Raw genomic sequence first — 16736 nt, 5'->3', positions numbered from 1 at the left:
TCTAATTTGAGTTTCAATTTGTAGGGATTGTCGTCAGAAATCCATCTTTTTTTAAGCACATACAATGTGAGAATCAAAATAAGGCTTATTTCTTCCATTAATTTGCAGACCAGAACAGCTCTTCTGTAAGGAAGGAAATAAATCTGACATTTTAAAAAGTCTACATTCATGTTTAGAGTTCTTTACCTCTTCTGTGGGTTAGCAGCAGAAAGGGTTGTTAAACCTTGCAGTGGGCTGCTCAAGGAGGTGGTGGAGTCAGCATCCCTGAAGGTGTTCAAGAAACAGCTGGATATAGCACTCGATGCTTTCGTCTACACAGTGGTCATCAGTCAAAGGCTGGAGTCAATGATTTAGAAGTCTTTTCCAACCTAAATGATTCTGTGTTAATTATTTACAATTAGACCTGTGCTTTTGCCCAGTCTTGGAGAGCTTCCAGTGTTGCAAATGACTGCTTAGGTGGAATGCATTTAGATACCACTTTTTTTCTAATGGACAATTTATTTTGCCAGCTGAAAAACCTGCTGCCTTCAGGAGAAAGAGAGACTGATTTTGTATTGTGTTTGCTTTTTATCAGTTTTCAGTTTCTGAGTCTTCTGTTTTGAGGTGAGAGGAAGGTTTAAATAAGGACTATTTATTTTTCTTCCCCTAATACAGACTTCTCTTGCCTCGTGCTTTTTTTAACTCAGCAAGCAAGGCCTCATTAAGATTCTACTTTCTAAGCAAATGTAGATTTCTTTATTGGAAAAGCAGTATTAGAAATGTCTGGGATTTTTTTAGGCAACTAAAGCGATGACAGGGTGAACATGGTATGACTAGCTAAATCTTCACAGCTGAAAAAAAATTACTCGAGCGCATCGTGCAGTCCTTGCTCATTCAAAGTCTGGAGCAAGGATGAGGGCTGCTTGTATAAAAAATGTTGTTGTTGTTGTTCTGTGCTCTGTTTTGATTTTTTGTCTTTGGCCCCTTCTCCTCCCAGCTGAGGTGGGAGGAGCAGTCACAGATGGCCAGATCCAGTCAGCTCCCTGCTGTTTGCTCTCTGCCCTTCCTGGCCCCATCATGGTCTCCTGCCCTGTCCAAGGCCATGTTTGAGAGGAGGCGCCCGTAACAGGAGTGCAGCAGCCCCTTTAGCATTGTGTGCTGCTCTTCCATCTGTGGGACCCATGGTTCTAGTTAATGAAGCCTTGGTGCGAGTTGGGAACTTGTTTTTCACTCTTTTTTTTTTTCCCCACTCTGTGGCAGCTTCATAAAGACTTGATGAGATCAGTGTTATGAACTTGAGGTGGGGCAAAGTGGAGTTGTTGAGAGTTCAAGTGTAAATTGCATGAACCTTTGAACTGAATTCATACACAAACTCTTACTCATGCCAAGCCATCCCCTCAAATAGTCATTAGAACAAGCAGTAACTCAGTAAATTACAAGCTCTGTAAGCTTTCATGGGAAAAGATGAGACATCTTCTACAGTTTGGACTTTTCTGCTGAAATGTTAGGAGGTGTTTTTTTTCTGAATCTCATTTGAAAAACCAGAATCTATTTCACAGAGAATCTTCACCATAATTACTATGCAGTGTTTCTGGTAAGCAGCTCCCAACGTGGATTTAATGTATGCTGTTGCTATTCTGCAGTGCCAGTCCATGTCACACCATACTGACTCCAGGCATATCAGGAAATCCCGTTTTGTAAAAAGAAAATGTCAGAGACGTTTTCCTGGATGTGAAAAGCCTACCAGCCTAGAATTTAGTGTAATTGCTTTTGATTTGGGCTGGCATAGGCGTCCTTTATTTATACCGGTGTTTAACATTTCTGCTCAAGAGTGAGGTCTTCCTCTTCTGAGATGTTAAATAGGTGTGTAATTCATAGTATAGTCAATAAAAAGAAGGCTTTGTGGTAGGTATATGATAAATTGGGTGTTTAAAAGGAATTTTAAGGAACATTATATATTAATAACAAAAAAAGAAAGAGAAAGGAACCAAAAAACAATCATTGAGTTTGCTGTTACCAAGGAACAATTAAAAGCAATAAAGACATTTCAAGAAAAATTACTGATTGCTTTGTATGTTTCTTCAGGACAAATATATTGAGCTACCATGTCTGAGATGTTGTCTGAGATGGAAAATTTTGTTAGAATGTGATTCAGTAATACCTGAGTAAAATCTCTGTCTGTGGTCTTCCAATGTAAACAACTATTTGTGGAGGTTTTTTTTTGCTATTGCGGAATGGATATTGGTGGATGTCCTGTGCATGTTTGCTTTTTTGGGATAAAATGCATTTCCCAAATAATCAATGGCACTAGAAATGTGTTTTATTTAGGGCCTTGATGTCATCATATTGATAGCACCAAAATGGCATTGTAGAAATATCTTCATTTTAGAAAGAAACACTGAGATGAAACATTAATATATTTCTGTCCAGTAGGAAAGGGGGTTTTACACATAAAAGAAGATTTAAAAAGCTCCAGATGATTCCAAGAGTCCTGGGCTAATTGAGCCTGGGGACTTGTTTTGTTTCTGAAATGTAAATTTGTTGTGATTTCTGTCTAGCCAATTACAAGTCACATGTTGATTTAAGAGTCATATAGCATTAAAAATCAGATTCTGGAAACTTTCTGTGCATGCATCCTCAGCTCCTGCCACCCACCTTGTGTGCAGTGCATATAGTTTCTAACTGCATAATTGCCTAATTCTCAAATAAAACACATGCATATGTTTTCCTGTCCTTATGAATTGCATGCAGTGGTTTATATGCTGGGGGGAAAAAAACCTAACAAGTTTTGCAGTGTCTTTCAGACACTTCAAATTTTTCTCATGTGCTCACAAAGATGGATGAGGAACACAATTGCGGCTCCCTGTTGTTGTGCACCTCTGAAATGCATCTTTCTGACGCTTCCAGCTCCGGCAGATTTATGGGAAGTGGTGACCCACAATAGTATCTCACACAATGTGGCATTTCTGTTCTTTTCAAACATGGCATGAAGGCCAAGGCATTACCTGTGCAGAGCTGATTTTTTCACAACAGCCACTTCTGGTTCCTCCCAAAGTGGCTGTCACTGCAACAGCCACTGCTTCAGTTCATCTGTTTTCTGGTATTGATCCTTAAACCAGTAGTAAGTCCCATTGCTCTTTGAAATTACACCCATTTTGAATCAGCATGGAAATCAAGCCTTAATTTTAAAAAGCACGGTCTTTCTTTCAGAGTGGGAATTTAAGGTGTCTAGGAGACAGCAGCACAAACTGTCACTTCAGCAGGAGCAGATGCAGCTGTGACTTCTTCTAAACAATTATTCCAAACATAAATATTCAAAAACAATTCTCATTAACAGATTCAGAGGAAGGGGAGGGGGAAAATAAGGCTGTCCCAGGCTCTCAGCTGCTTAACATTGCAACCATTTGCTTCACTTAATAGGGCTGTAGCCACTTATCCTTGCACATGTGACACGTGGCCAGGAGTTTGACAACTTGGGGCAAAATACAACTTCTCTCTGTCCTTACCTGACTGTGTCTCTCAGAGAGTCTTGTAGGTACCTGGACATGCAAGCCCCCAGCTCGCAGCCCTGCTGCAGCTGCACCACTCAGCCCTCCTCTGCTGCTCGCCAACCAGACCAGCATCACTTTGGCTGTGCTCACACACACCCACTCAGACCAGAAAGAACACTCTGGTTTTAACCAGACAAAAATAGGTTTTAATGAGAATGCAGAACAGATTGGAGTGATCAAGTGCAGGCAGGGCTCAAGTAAGCACACTGACCTGCCCTTTTTATACTCTCTTTCCCACACTTGCTTCTTTCCAATCCACCTCAATTCCTTCCTTTCCCCACTTTTAATCCATCCCAAACATCCTGAACTAGGTCTTGTACATTCCCATAGCCCTTGGAAAACATTCCAAAACAAGTTGTAGACAATCCCAAAAGTGCTTTTCCCCACCACATCCCTCAATGAGCCTTATACCCATCATCTTATTGTAAATACCTCTAGGTGTTTCTCCATGACCCACAAGAGGGTCACGGGTCTGCTCTGCAGGGCCTCACACATCATTAGAACTGAGGCCATGGAAGCCTAATGATCCTTTCCACTGCTTGGAGTTCCCTTTTTTCTGTTCAGCTGCTTTGTACCTCTCCTGTCAGGGCAATGAAGGGTTGGCCTGACCTAGAGGGATATCTGAGCTGTGTGAAAGCAAGCAAGTCAAACTCCTACTGCTGCTTCCCAGTGCAGCACCACTCCCCATCTGATGCCCCACAGCACCAAGAGATGGTAAATCAAAGTGGTTGGTTCCCATTGAGGGAGAAAAGGCACAATGGAAAAACAGCAACTTCAGGAAAAGGAGACCAGCTGGCTGCTGGTGTGCACAAAGCCTGTAGCTGGGGGGAAGCTGTCTAGAAGCAATGAAGGTGTTCCTGTTGTTTCCAAGGTAACTTCCATCTTCTGCCACCCAGGTGAGGCTCAGCCTTTATCATAATGTGAGCAGAATGCAAATAATGGGCCTGATGTGGAAAACAAAGCACACACAAAATGCCATATGTTACCCCAGCTGGTCTGCTAGTCATTTCTTACCTTCCACCCTTCCACATTAGCCTACTGAGAAAAAGTGGCAGGAACAAGGAATGCACCCACTGCAGCTGAACCTTTCTGACTCGCTGCCAGATGGAAGTCAGCTAATTCAACATTATCATAGGTGGTTTTCCAACTGGAGTTACAACTCAGGAGCTCAGGAACCTCATCAATGCACAGCTCTTTGGTGCCCACACCACATGGATCTGACCTTCCTCGTATGCTCATCTGAGAGGATCCATGAGTTCTCCAGCTTGCACTGATACCGACTAGGTTTGACTGTTGCCTCAAACCTATCCTGGGATCTTCTAGGGAAATAAAGGAGCGAAGGCTTCTCAGACTTCGTCTCTGTGGCAACCACGAGAGAGCTGGGCTGCTGTCACCGAACCGAGTGGCACTTCTTGTATGGAGTCACACGGGTTAGGTGCTATTGACCTCTGCACCACCTGTGACAAAAGTCACTGGGTTTTAATTGCCTCTTCCAAACCAGCACGAGAGAGGAAAAGAGGAGTGAGAGGATGTGCCCACAGTCACGCACTGAGTGCAATACTTTAATCCTTTGATGTGCGCATTATTGTCCACAAAGGGAGTTTCCAGGAACAGAGAAACTTAAGGCCATCACCGAACTCTGCGCAGTTCTTCCTGTCATTATCATGCTGTGCACTGGCAGAGAGCCCACACCAAAAATTCCAGCCTTCCACAGAGCCCTCCCCGGACACACTCCCAGGTTGTGGCCCTGCTGCTGCCCCTGGTCCAACATCTTCTCTCCAACACCTTTTCAGAACAGAGACCTCAGCAGGGAGAGGGACACAAGCGCCAGGCTAAGCTGTTAGAGCAGAATCTAGCATAAGACTAGCACCACAGTGCTGAGGGTTATGGGGGATAGTCTTTAGGAGGTTTCTGCTCAGTATTGATACTCTAGCAGGACAAGTCTCCTTTTCCCAGAAGGGTATCTGCAATGATACTAAATGCAAACATTATCTGAAAAACTTGGCAGCTGGAGGCCCTCCTTTCCAGGTATTTGCAGCTTTCCTGGATGCTGGCATTACCTACTCCAGGTGTCAGCTCTGATTCACCCACAAGACCCTGTGTCACAAAATATCACACCAATATTACTTTTTTAGAGTATTTCAAAGCACAAACCAGCACTGCCAATATTGAAAAGTTCCTAGCATGGTGTGCTAAAAATCTCTGGTTTGGAATATGGACTTAAATTTGGGACTCTTGCTAGCATAAGGAGTTGTGGTTTTTTTTTTTTTTTGGTTTTTTTTTTTTGTTTGGTTTTTTTTGTGTTGTTTTTGTTTGTTTTGATTTTTTTTTTTTTTTTTTTTACCAAATATACCCCCACCTACAGGCCTCCAATCCTCTCAGGTCACAAATGCTGAGAAGAAATGTGTTGGTGCCTAAGAAGCTGCTCCCCAAGACCTGCTCTGGCAATGCTGGCAAGCAATGCTCTGGCAGGCAAGTAGACTGGCTGAGGTCTGCTTCCACTTGTAGGGGTTGCAGCAATGCCAGGATGAGTGGATCTGTGAGCAGAGAACCTGTCCACCCCAGAGGATCAGACTTCTCCATTTGTGTGGCTGAGCTGACCAGTAGGAATCTCGTGGCCTGCTCTCTTGAAGGATATGAAGAGATCCACTTTGCCTTGTCAGCTTCTGGGATGTATCACAACCATCAGCTGAGGCAACCAGTGAAATTTCTGTCCCATACCTATTTGTCAAATCCTGCTCATCAGGGTCCTGGAAAATGGTGTGTGGACGGAGCTGCCTGGTCACCCACCAGTTGGTGGTGATTTTCTCTAGCACTTAAGAGATGGACACAGCCCAACAAATTGATAACTCCTGGAACATGGACAAGTGAACTTGTAACCTCTCATCTGAGTTTAAGCACACAGAAAAAGCAGAAATCTTGACCAACATCCAAATAGCAACAGCAAGTGAGATGATACAGGCAGCTGAAGCATCATTTTATTTTGACTGCTGTACCTCCTCAATTAGCAATTGAGTAGTCTTGGTTACAGAGTCATATTAAAAACTCTTCACCAGGAGGAATTCTTGGTTTACCAGCTAATATGAGACAGTGAAAATCTGCCAAATGCTTGGGAATTTGAAATACACTAGGCACAACTTTGCAAAGGCAAAAGAAAGCTTCTTTCTCAGCCTGTCAAAAGATACCATCTTCAATTCTTCAAGAGTCAGCTGGGACGACTCTTGAAGATATAGCTTCCAACAGACTATATTTCTTACAGTGTAGTTGTTCCATTTCTAATCTTCCAGCCCTAATTCTCGAAGAAAATCCTACAATATCTTTGTGAGGTAAATCTGCAAACTGTATCTCATTACTTTCCTGAATACTAATATTTTAGAACACATTACTATAGGCTACCCCAGACCGAGTCCCACCGGGTGACCCTCAGTTGGCTGGTCAATGGGTGCCTAGATAGCGTAATTAAAATCCCCACCAGGAAGATGGAAGGACTCTTGAGCTGCTGGAATCCGAGCGGGTTTATTGAGGATTGATCGAAGGAGTAGGGAGGCAGAAATAGGAGCAGAGAGACAACCACACTCGGGAGAGCTGGGGAAGGAGTGGCCAGAGTATATAACTGGAGCGGGAAGGAGTGACTAGAGTACAAATGATCCAATGGGAAGAGGGTTTAAGGGGGAGACAGGGATGGGGTAACATAAACTGGGCCAATGAGGGAAAAGGGAAGGAGTGGTTTACAGAGGGAACCATTAGGAGCAACAAGAATGGGGAACTTTCCAGAACTTGGGGAGATGACAACCACAAACTGACAGATGATGGGCATGTGCTCATTTGCACTGGGGGGCAGAGGACTCTGGAGAAATGCCTTATGCTAAATAACCGTAGTTTCCCATGGCATTCCCACACTGTCCCCCCATGGGCACATCCCACACATTACCATTCTCCTCTCTGCACCTTTTCCAATTATCGATCTCCCAGAGCTCTACATCACGCTACTATTATTCTACAAATTACCTGCATCTCTTTTCCCACTAGGATATAACCACCAATATATTCTTTATATTCCACGGGTGCTGTCAGATGTCTAACTCAGACACAGGTCTAATTAAACCCAGAACAACTGTTCCCAAGATGCAGTTAGGTTTGAAATTCACCTCATCTTTTCTGAGGAGTGTACACACCCCAAAACTCATCTGCTTTCTTCAGATGTAGTAGCTGGCTTCCGAAAAGCTATTACACCTACATAAAAATCTTTATCTTGAGACCTTTGGCTCTCACAATACTGGCATGCCAAAAGGCTTCATAGACTGTGAATAGGAGGGGAAGCAAGGGAATGACTGGATCTGGTTTCTAAAAAATAGAGGTGTGACACTATGACATGCTTCACAGAAGATCTTAAATTCTGTTTCACAGGACAGAGTGGGGTTTGAGCACTAATTTAAAATAGATGCTCACTTTTGAGTAGCAACAATGACCCATAGCTAAAAATTCCTGCAAAGCTCAGACTCCCCTTCACTCTTTCAGCCCCTGCCTGGAAGAAACACCTCTGCACTCCTTCAGGAGGCTCCTCTCCATAAGGGAAGCAGCATCTGAGCTGCCCTTTCACTGAGCCTCAGTTTCCCACCTGTAGAACAAGGAAGGAGGACAGGCTCAGGCTTAGCCACTCCAGCCTGCCATCTCCCCCACTGCTTATCCATCACTGCTTGTGTTTGCTCCTCACCATGGCCAGTCTCTCTCCAGACTGCACTGCTCTCCCCAAGGGCTTTGTAGATTCACTGTCAACTTACTGCATGAGAGGGACAGTGTGTCCTCCCAATAGCTCCCAGGGCAGCTGTGTAATAACTTTATTGTACTTTCCCACAGTGGGAGAATCTTGAATCTCTTCTCCTTGAAGCCAGGCATCCTGAGACCTTCAGAGACAGCTTGGAGAAGGAGCACTGCTCATGGAAGGCAGCAAGCAGGGCAGAGGACGAGGGAATCCCCACAGTGTGGGCCAAGCCAATGCTGCAGCAATGGGAAGTGCTGACAGTGTGGGACTGAGCTGGGCAGAAGAGTGAGTAGTTCTGGGACCAGCAGAAACCCAGCCTGCAGGGTGACGTTTGGAAGGAGAATCACCACAATACATATTTATCCCATTTAGAGACCAGAGGAGGTAAACTTTGACTGTGGCCAAGGTTTTAATAAAGCATGAGACCAGCTGAGGCATTTCTCATACCTGTAGTATTTTAAGCATTCTCCTCCCTCAGGTTGCTCCGCTAGCTCTTAAGGGCTGGGTTTACACTGCTCTTGTTCTCTCTCACAGCATCTCTAGCAGCATCTCTTTCCTCAACTGGACCCCTAATCTCCATAGATTTATGGCAGTATAGTACCTTTAGGCTTTGGGTGAAACTGATGGATGGTTTCAAAAGTTAGGGAGAGAGCCACTATCAAGCAGGCACCAACAGAGACAACATGACCCCACGGGCTTCCTTCCCATAGAAAAACAAGCTAAATGCTATGTAGTCATGACATTCAAGGCTCTATTATAATACAGAAACATAGAAATACAGAAATATTGGGGTGTGGGCAGCCTAAACGTTAGCCTTTTTAATGTTTGGCTACTTGACTTTGCAATTATAATGACTCTTTCAAGGAATCATTTTTATATGCAATGCAGTACTTTGTGCAGTGGTGTGTTAACTTTGATGGACACTCTTTAAGTAGGGGAAGATGCCTTGTACTTTTCTGCTGATTTTCACCTGTTTTGCATTTTTCCCTCACACACTCTCACCCACTGAGAGTAGATTCACAAACCCGTGCACAAATATGCAGAGGATCATCAATGCAAAAGCCATCCACATCCTTGTCCCCATGCCACGGATGACGGGAGGCCGACGAGTCTGATCCTCAAGCCTTGCACAGACAGGCTTATTGAACTTGACAACACCACTTGCATGCAGGCAGATGACTCACTCAAGCAGAGGCTGTGGGATCTGCCCCTACTTGTTGAGCCACTTTCTTCATAGCAAATACTGGCTGTTCAAACAACACTCTCGTTTCTATTTTGGGTCACAGTTTATAAGCACAGACTAACAACAGTGGGAGAATGGAATTCTGCTACCAGCCAGCATTCTCCTGGCACTCTCAAAAGCAGCTTTCAGAAACTACATTATTGGAGAGTATCAGAATGGACAATTGCTCTAAATAACTTAAAAAGATGTTATTATCTGCCAGAGACTTCACATTTCCTAAGGGGAAGGTGAATATCTGGCACTTTCTCTAGCAGGTTAGAGGAGTAATTACTAGTGCGGAGACATCGACTCTTGTCTTTGATAAGTTGTCAAGGATTTCTGAGACTAGTGAAGTATCACAATGTTTTCAAAATATCAGCAAATTTTCTAGTGAAGAGCTGGACGGTTATGGGTGCTTGACTGAAGCACCTCTTAATGGCTGTCAGAAGTAATTTGCACTGTTGCGCAGCAGAGGCAACGGATGGTTTAATATCCAGGCCTTTTGTTCTGCACAGGCATGTCAGCTAAGTACATATTGTACCCAGAGGAAATTGCTACCCATTCTTTGTACATTTGCTTCTCATTGTGTGCAAACGCCTGCTACTCCAACAGGACAGTTCAAAGACCCTCATCAAAACCATAATTGTCGTTCAATCAACAGTGTTTTACAAGGGGGAAAATGACTTCACCACACGTGCTCAAAATGGACATCATGCCAAACTTACAGCTCATCAAGGTGTGCGGACACTTCACATGACCTGCCTTGATTTTCAAAAGCTGAGTTTTATTGAGCAGTCATCTCAATGATTTTGTTTGTTCTTCTTTCTAATATAGCAGTGGGCTCCTTTCTGCAAAGAATTCTGTATGCCTTGAATGCACACGATGAGCTGGCAGGCACAAGTGACTTCTGATGTCTGGGTTTTCTTCAGCAGAAGCATGGTTGATATGTCACTGAGATCAGAACAAAAGGTCAAGGAAAGCAAAACAAAGAAATTTAATCTTAAGTCTGCTATTCATCTCACCACATGGTGAGAAAATCCTTACGTATTTCCCTTTTTCAATTTCAGCTCTCTATATGTTGAAAAGTATTATACATCTATTAACATAGTATTAATACCTAAGACTAATAATGAGGGAAAAGCCTATCTCAGCCAAAGCAAGGACTCAAAGTCAGTCAAATGAGATTCCAGTGGAAGAGAAATCAGACTTCTTTATTCCTAGCATTGTTAGAAAGATACTTTCCCTTTCACCCCAGAAATTCTCCATGTGAACAAAGAAAGTTCAGGTAATTTAACAAAGAGGTTAGCATTCAGCTTTGTTAGAAAAAGCTTCAGTGACTTATCCTCATATATGAAATGAAGAGTTGACCTGATCATGTGGGGACTCCAGAAATGACAAGTGCATGTGAAACAGGGAGTGAGTTTCAGGAGGGAGGAGGACATATCCTGCAAGCTGCAAGTGCTGATTTGGGGGCTGCTGCTGCCAAATGCTCAGTCTCTGGAAGAACCTGTTCTCAGTGGTAAGTCTGCACTGTTCAACAAGAAGCAGGATATCAAGAAATGGTCTCTGATAATAAATTATCCTAGAATTATTGTATTTTTCCCCCCAGCCCCATGTGTCATTTGCCAGAAGATAAAATGAAACAACATGAGGCCAGCAGGACTACCTGTGGTCTCTGCCCCTCTCATGACCATTTGGCCCCCGCGTACTCTTTGGATTTTCTTAATCTCACTGGTTTTATTTTCTGTTTTCCTTGGTTCCTTTTCTGTTTATTTTCCTCCCACTAACTGAAATGTCATTTTGGTTCCTTTTATTTTCATGTTTAAGCCACAACAATTAACTAGAAGGCTAAATTTCAGACCTTATTTAACCTCATCCATCAATAGAAATCCAGTAAAATATGATCCAATTGCAGGTCTGTAACACTTTCTACTCATTCCAGTTTATTTATTTCAATTTGGTGGAAAAGCTGTTCTTTGTGGCAAAGGGAATGTAGTTTGGTGTGGTCTGTAATAGCATTGTTAGCTTATGCTGAAAGGAGACACACCACTCTTGCATAATCATATTTATTAGATCATTAGCACTGTTTTAGAGAAGTGCCAACAAGCAGCACATAGGAAAAAAGTGAGTTATCAGCAAAGGCCATTAGGTGGAAAATCTTTGGAGGGAACCCGCAGGCAGCACACAGCAGTAATGAAGCAGACACCTCTGATGCCTCCAGTTAATTATCTCAGTGAGAGTTTGTTGTGAGGCACTGCTGTGGCTGAGCTGCAACTTAGGTGCAAGGGTGGGACACGAGGTTAGATACACATGCATGTGGTTAATTTCCTTTAATGACAGCACTGACACATGTGACATTGAAGAGTCCCAGAGTGATCATTTCTGAAGCAGTGAAACCCACAAACTAGATGCCCTTGTTGCATTTATATGTACACACAATCTCCAAATTCTATACACCTGCCTATGCTTTCAGGCTGGCAAGCTTTCCAATAGACGTGCCCTGTTTTTCTTTAGGAGCATTGTAGATTTGTTCTTCTGGTTAATAATGTTGTTTTTGCTCAGTTTAGTCACACAGCCTTCTCCTAGTCTCATTGGGAAGCTCCCTCTGCAAAACAGTAGTTCATTAGGAGATAATTTATGCATCAATAACATACCTTGGTGACTGCGCATTGCCTATACCTATAAAATAAGGGGAATATCAGTGGTATAGAATCAAGTTTGTTAAATTATAACATAAGGGAAATAAATCCAGTGAAAACAATTTTTTTGGTAGCTGAAGAGAAAATGCCTTGCTCTTCACCAACTCATTAGTGGAAAGTCCAGGAGATGAGTGACTGTAGATGCTGCTGACCTTTTGTACTGAGGTAGTACATTACCAGAGAAGAAGATCAGAAAAAATATTAAGGAGTGCAGGAGAACAGGTTAAACTCAGTTCTATGTAACATTTTCTATACACCTACAATGAAAAGGCATTTTAGAAAGTAACAAGTTGCTGAAACCGCACATTACCTTCATACTATTACTAGGTTGAAAATGTTGCATGCTTAAAGCTCCTTCTTGAGAGACACTGGTGAAAAAGGCTAGATAATACTTTTTTTATGCCTGAGAGGCACAAAAAGTACCTTGAGTTAAAGAGATAATGCCAATTTTATGGTCATTAAAAAAAATATTTTTAAATCAGGTTCAAACCTAGTATCTGAAATTCTCTGACAAGCGTTTTCTTCCTTTGAAAAAAATAATTTGCAGTTGCGTCTTTCAATTTTCTCTCTTCCCCCACTCCCACTCCTTCCTTGATATGGTGAAAATCCTAATAAGCAAGAGTACAAGCTGCCTACAGTCAAATTTATTGCACACTGTCAATATGATGGAAGACATGATACGGGTTGGAACTGCAAGCAGAGGCGCAGTGCCATTACCGTGAAAACTAAGTATTCTCCAATATATAGCCTAGATAAAAATATGTGGCTGTAAATAGATAGAAAGCATTAAAAATTATAAATCAATGAATGAAGGCTGCCCTCTGTTCAGAACTGCCTTTTTGTGTTGTGTTTTGCAGCAGAAATGCCATGTTGAAGATTTTATGCAGCCTAGGATTTTACTGAAACAGGAACTCAGCCCTGTGGTTGATGTTTTCCAACTCTTTGCCACAGAACAGCTTGGAGTAAACAAGTCTGTTATTAACATGTTGCTCAAAAGCAGTTTGAAAACACAAAAGCTCCAACATATATTTTTGTCTTAAAAAGACACACTGAGAATTCTTTGCTGCCTCGGGAAATAGATATGCAGCTTGATGGGCCATCCCCTGTTTTGGAGTAAGTTACACAGAATTAATTTTCTCTTATTCCATAATAAATAATAATGATCTGCCCAGATGTTCTTTTTGTCTTTGCAGATTATTTCTTCTCTTTTTTCCAGCTTACACAGACTAACTGTGCCACGAACAAGAGAATGATGCATTACAGTTGGAGATGGCAAAAGTTTGCCCTCCAACTGTTCAAACAATAATGGTAGTTTTGAGATTTAAGTTTGAGTTTTTCTTGTATCCTCATAAGTCCATGAGGTCTTTGGTGACTGAAAATTCAGGTATTCAGAATACAGGCAGCACTCATCTCCTCCAGCACATGGAAACCTCTCTGATGGTGTCCATCACTGATATCTTGTGGGAACACCAGCTCCCAGGAGCACATCTTCCCTAGTTCTTGCTGGCCTTTGAGGAAAGCACATGGGTTCCTAAATGCAAAACTCCCATCAGCTTCAACGGGGCAGCATCAGGCCTTTTGCATCTTCTGCTGCGCTGGTTTTCACCAAGTACCACCAGGCTGCATCAATTAGCCTGTTCCCAAAAAGTTTGAAGAGAAATTCTGTGTGGCTGCTGATGACACTGCCAGCTCTTCATCTCACCTAATTGGACAAGGGGAAAATAAAGAATGAAAGGCTGTGTAAGTCTCAATTTGGCCATCTCTCTTCTCAGACACAGCTGTTTCCATGCAAGCAAGAAGAAAATGGGTGACTAACACACAGCTCTGCAGCTTAACAGCTGGTCCCTAGGTCCTCCTCCATGGCACTAAATGTGTCCCTGGCAAACACAAGGTTGAGATTTTAAATGAGGAATTAATGAAAATGCACACTTTTTCCTGCTTGTTGTCCCTTTAAATTCAGTTTCCATGGAGACAGCTATGGAAAGGCTGCCTGGAGGAAGCCAGGAAAGATCTCTGCCTGGTCGCCTTCCCCTCTGGGTTGCCAGCTGAGCCACACCAATTGTCAGGCTTTTACAGAGGTTTTTGCTATTGTCATTTATACATGGAATATGAGTGATGACTCCTCATGGATTCCCTCTCTAAGGAGTCCTGAGGTCATCAGCCATGCTCCTGTCACCTGCTGCTGGGCTCTTTGCAAGTGGAGTTCCTCTCCTTCCATCTGTTGAAGCACAGGCCCACCTGAATCCCCATGATGCTGCTTTGCTGCAAATGTCACCCTGTTAGAGACATCCGTTCCACTGCTTTTTTCTTTTGAAACGTGGTGGTGCATGTGATCTGAGTACACAGACTGAGCTGGAAGCAGTGGTAGAGGGACAATTTTGTTGTTAATTCAGTGTTTATCCCAGAGGAACATTTGAGATCCCTCCTGGAGTACTGCATCTAGCTCTGGAGTTCCCAGCACAAGGCAGATACTGACCTGTCGGATAAGGTCCAGAGGAAGGAATCTAAAATGGTTAGAGGACTGGAGCACCTCTCTTATGGAGACAGGCCGAGAGATTTGGGCATGTTCAGCCTGGAAAAGCAGAAGCCCCAGGGAGATCTTTTTGCAGCCTTTCAGTACATTAAAGGGGCTCACAAGAAAGAAAGAGAGACGCTTCTTATTCCGGGCCTGTAAAGGACAAAGGTGCAATGGTTTTAAAGAGGGTAGGTTTAGATTGGACATCAGAAAGAAAGGTTTCCAAATGACGGTAGTGAAACATTGGAACAAATAGTCCAGAGAAATTGTGGATGCCTTATGCCTAGAAGTGTTCAAAACCAGGTTGGATGGAACCCTGAGCAACCTGGTCTAGTGGAAAGTGTCCCTGCCCTGGGCTTGGAATTAGATGGTCTTTAAGGTCCCTTTCAACCAAACTGTTCTATGATCCTATGAGCAGGATCCAAAGCAGACTCTAAAGCAATGGTGTTTGCCTCTGTAGATCCACTCTTTTTCCAGGTGAACAAAACCCAAGGGTCTTAGACCTACAATATTTGGGGTGACATAGTCCCATAAAATGGGGCTGGTCTTACTACTGTTGAGATGCACCCACTTCCATTTTTATTAGCATTTGAGGAGCCTTTAGTAGGTCTGTGTAAGGTTGTCTTAAAGAAAACTGAATTTTCAGTGGAAGTTGACTAACAATATAAAATCTATCCCCCCTCCTAGCTGAGTTCTGCAGACAAACACAGTTTAAATGTAAAAACAAAAGCAATTTTTAAATGCAATTAATTTTAAATGTAACTAACCCTAGTCAATATAATAGTTCAGTGTTAGCCATTATTGCTTCAGATACATATAAAAATGTTGTCCCCCTTGGTTACCTAGATGATTGCCTATAATTAGAAAGGCAGACTCTCATATCTGAGATATAATACTGAGATCATTTTTTGTGAGCCAGATGAGCAATTTCTTGCATATTGTACCAGAAAAAACCCTCTGCTTGCTGCTGGTACAGACTCAGATGGAGTATAACCTTCACCATTGAGCAACCAGACTTCAAAGGGGATGTAAAATTGTACTGGGGGGAATTCAGAGAGCAATGGACATAGCCAGAGGTCTAGAAAATAGACCTAAGAGACAGAATTGAACAAACTGAAGTTATTTAGTGTGAGAGGAGGCAAATCAAAGGGCTACGTCTCAGAAAAAGGATAAAGTAAAGAAGAGAGGAAGATAATGAAATGCTTTCCATGCCATAGAATCATAGAGTAGTTTGGATTGGAAAGGACATTAAAGATCATCTAGTTCAAACCCCCTGCAGTAGAGAGGGACATCTTCCATTACAGCAGGTTGCTCAGAGCCCTAGCAAACCTGGCCTTGAACACTGCCAGGGATGGGGCATCCACAACTTCTCTGGGCAGCCTGTGCCAGTGTCTCCAGCGTGTCCATGTCTTTCTTGTGCCCACAGTGGATAGAAGGGAGATAATAAAGTTAAACTGCAAAGGGGAAAAACTTCCCCAGGGATAGTGACAGCTGTAAAATAAGGACTTGGGTTTTTCTTAGCCAAATACACCCATCTCAACCTAGGATGGGCAGGCGCTTTCTCCCTCCTGACATAGGACATTTTCAGTGTCTCAGATGCCCTGCTATCTTTGGACAGCCTATTCCAACAGTTCCTCATGAGTTCCCTTTCTGGGAAGCTAAGCTTAAATCTTTACTTTTTATTCCTAGGAGGTGATTCACCATCTGTGTTTTTCTCACTTTCGTGGCCTTTGAGCACACCATGATGCTCTGATCCCTTTCACAGGAGCTGCTCCTCTAGCCACCATTTCCCTCCCAAACAGAAGGGCACTGTCATGGTAGTGCCTCCTCTCTCCAGGCTTCTCTTCCAGTTTCCCTAGATCATTTACATGGTGCTGTCTTTCTTCAGCATGCTGGGCTAACTCTTTTGGTACCAGGAGTATTGAAATAGCTTCCTGCTCTGCTCTGCGCTGGTGCTGCCTCACCTTGAATCCTGTTTGCGGTTTTGGGTGCCACAGTGTAAGAAAGA

This window comes from Anomalospiza imberbis, chromosome 2, assembly GCF_031753505.1.
Source record: "Anomalospiza imberbis isolate Cuckoo-Finch-1a 21T00152 chromosome 2, ASM3175350v1, whole genome shotgun sequence".
NCBI classification, from domain to species: domain Eukaryota; kingdom Metazoa; phylum Chordata; class Aves; order Passeriformes; family Viduidae; genus Anomalospiza; species Anomalospiza imberbis.
This window is presented reverse-complemented; position numbering follows the sequence as displayed.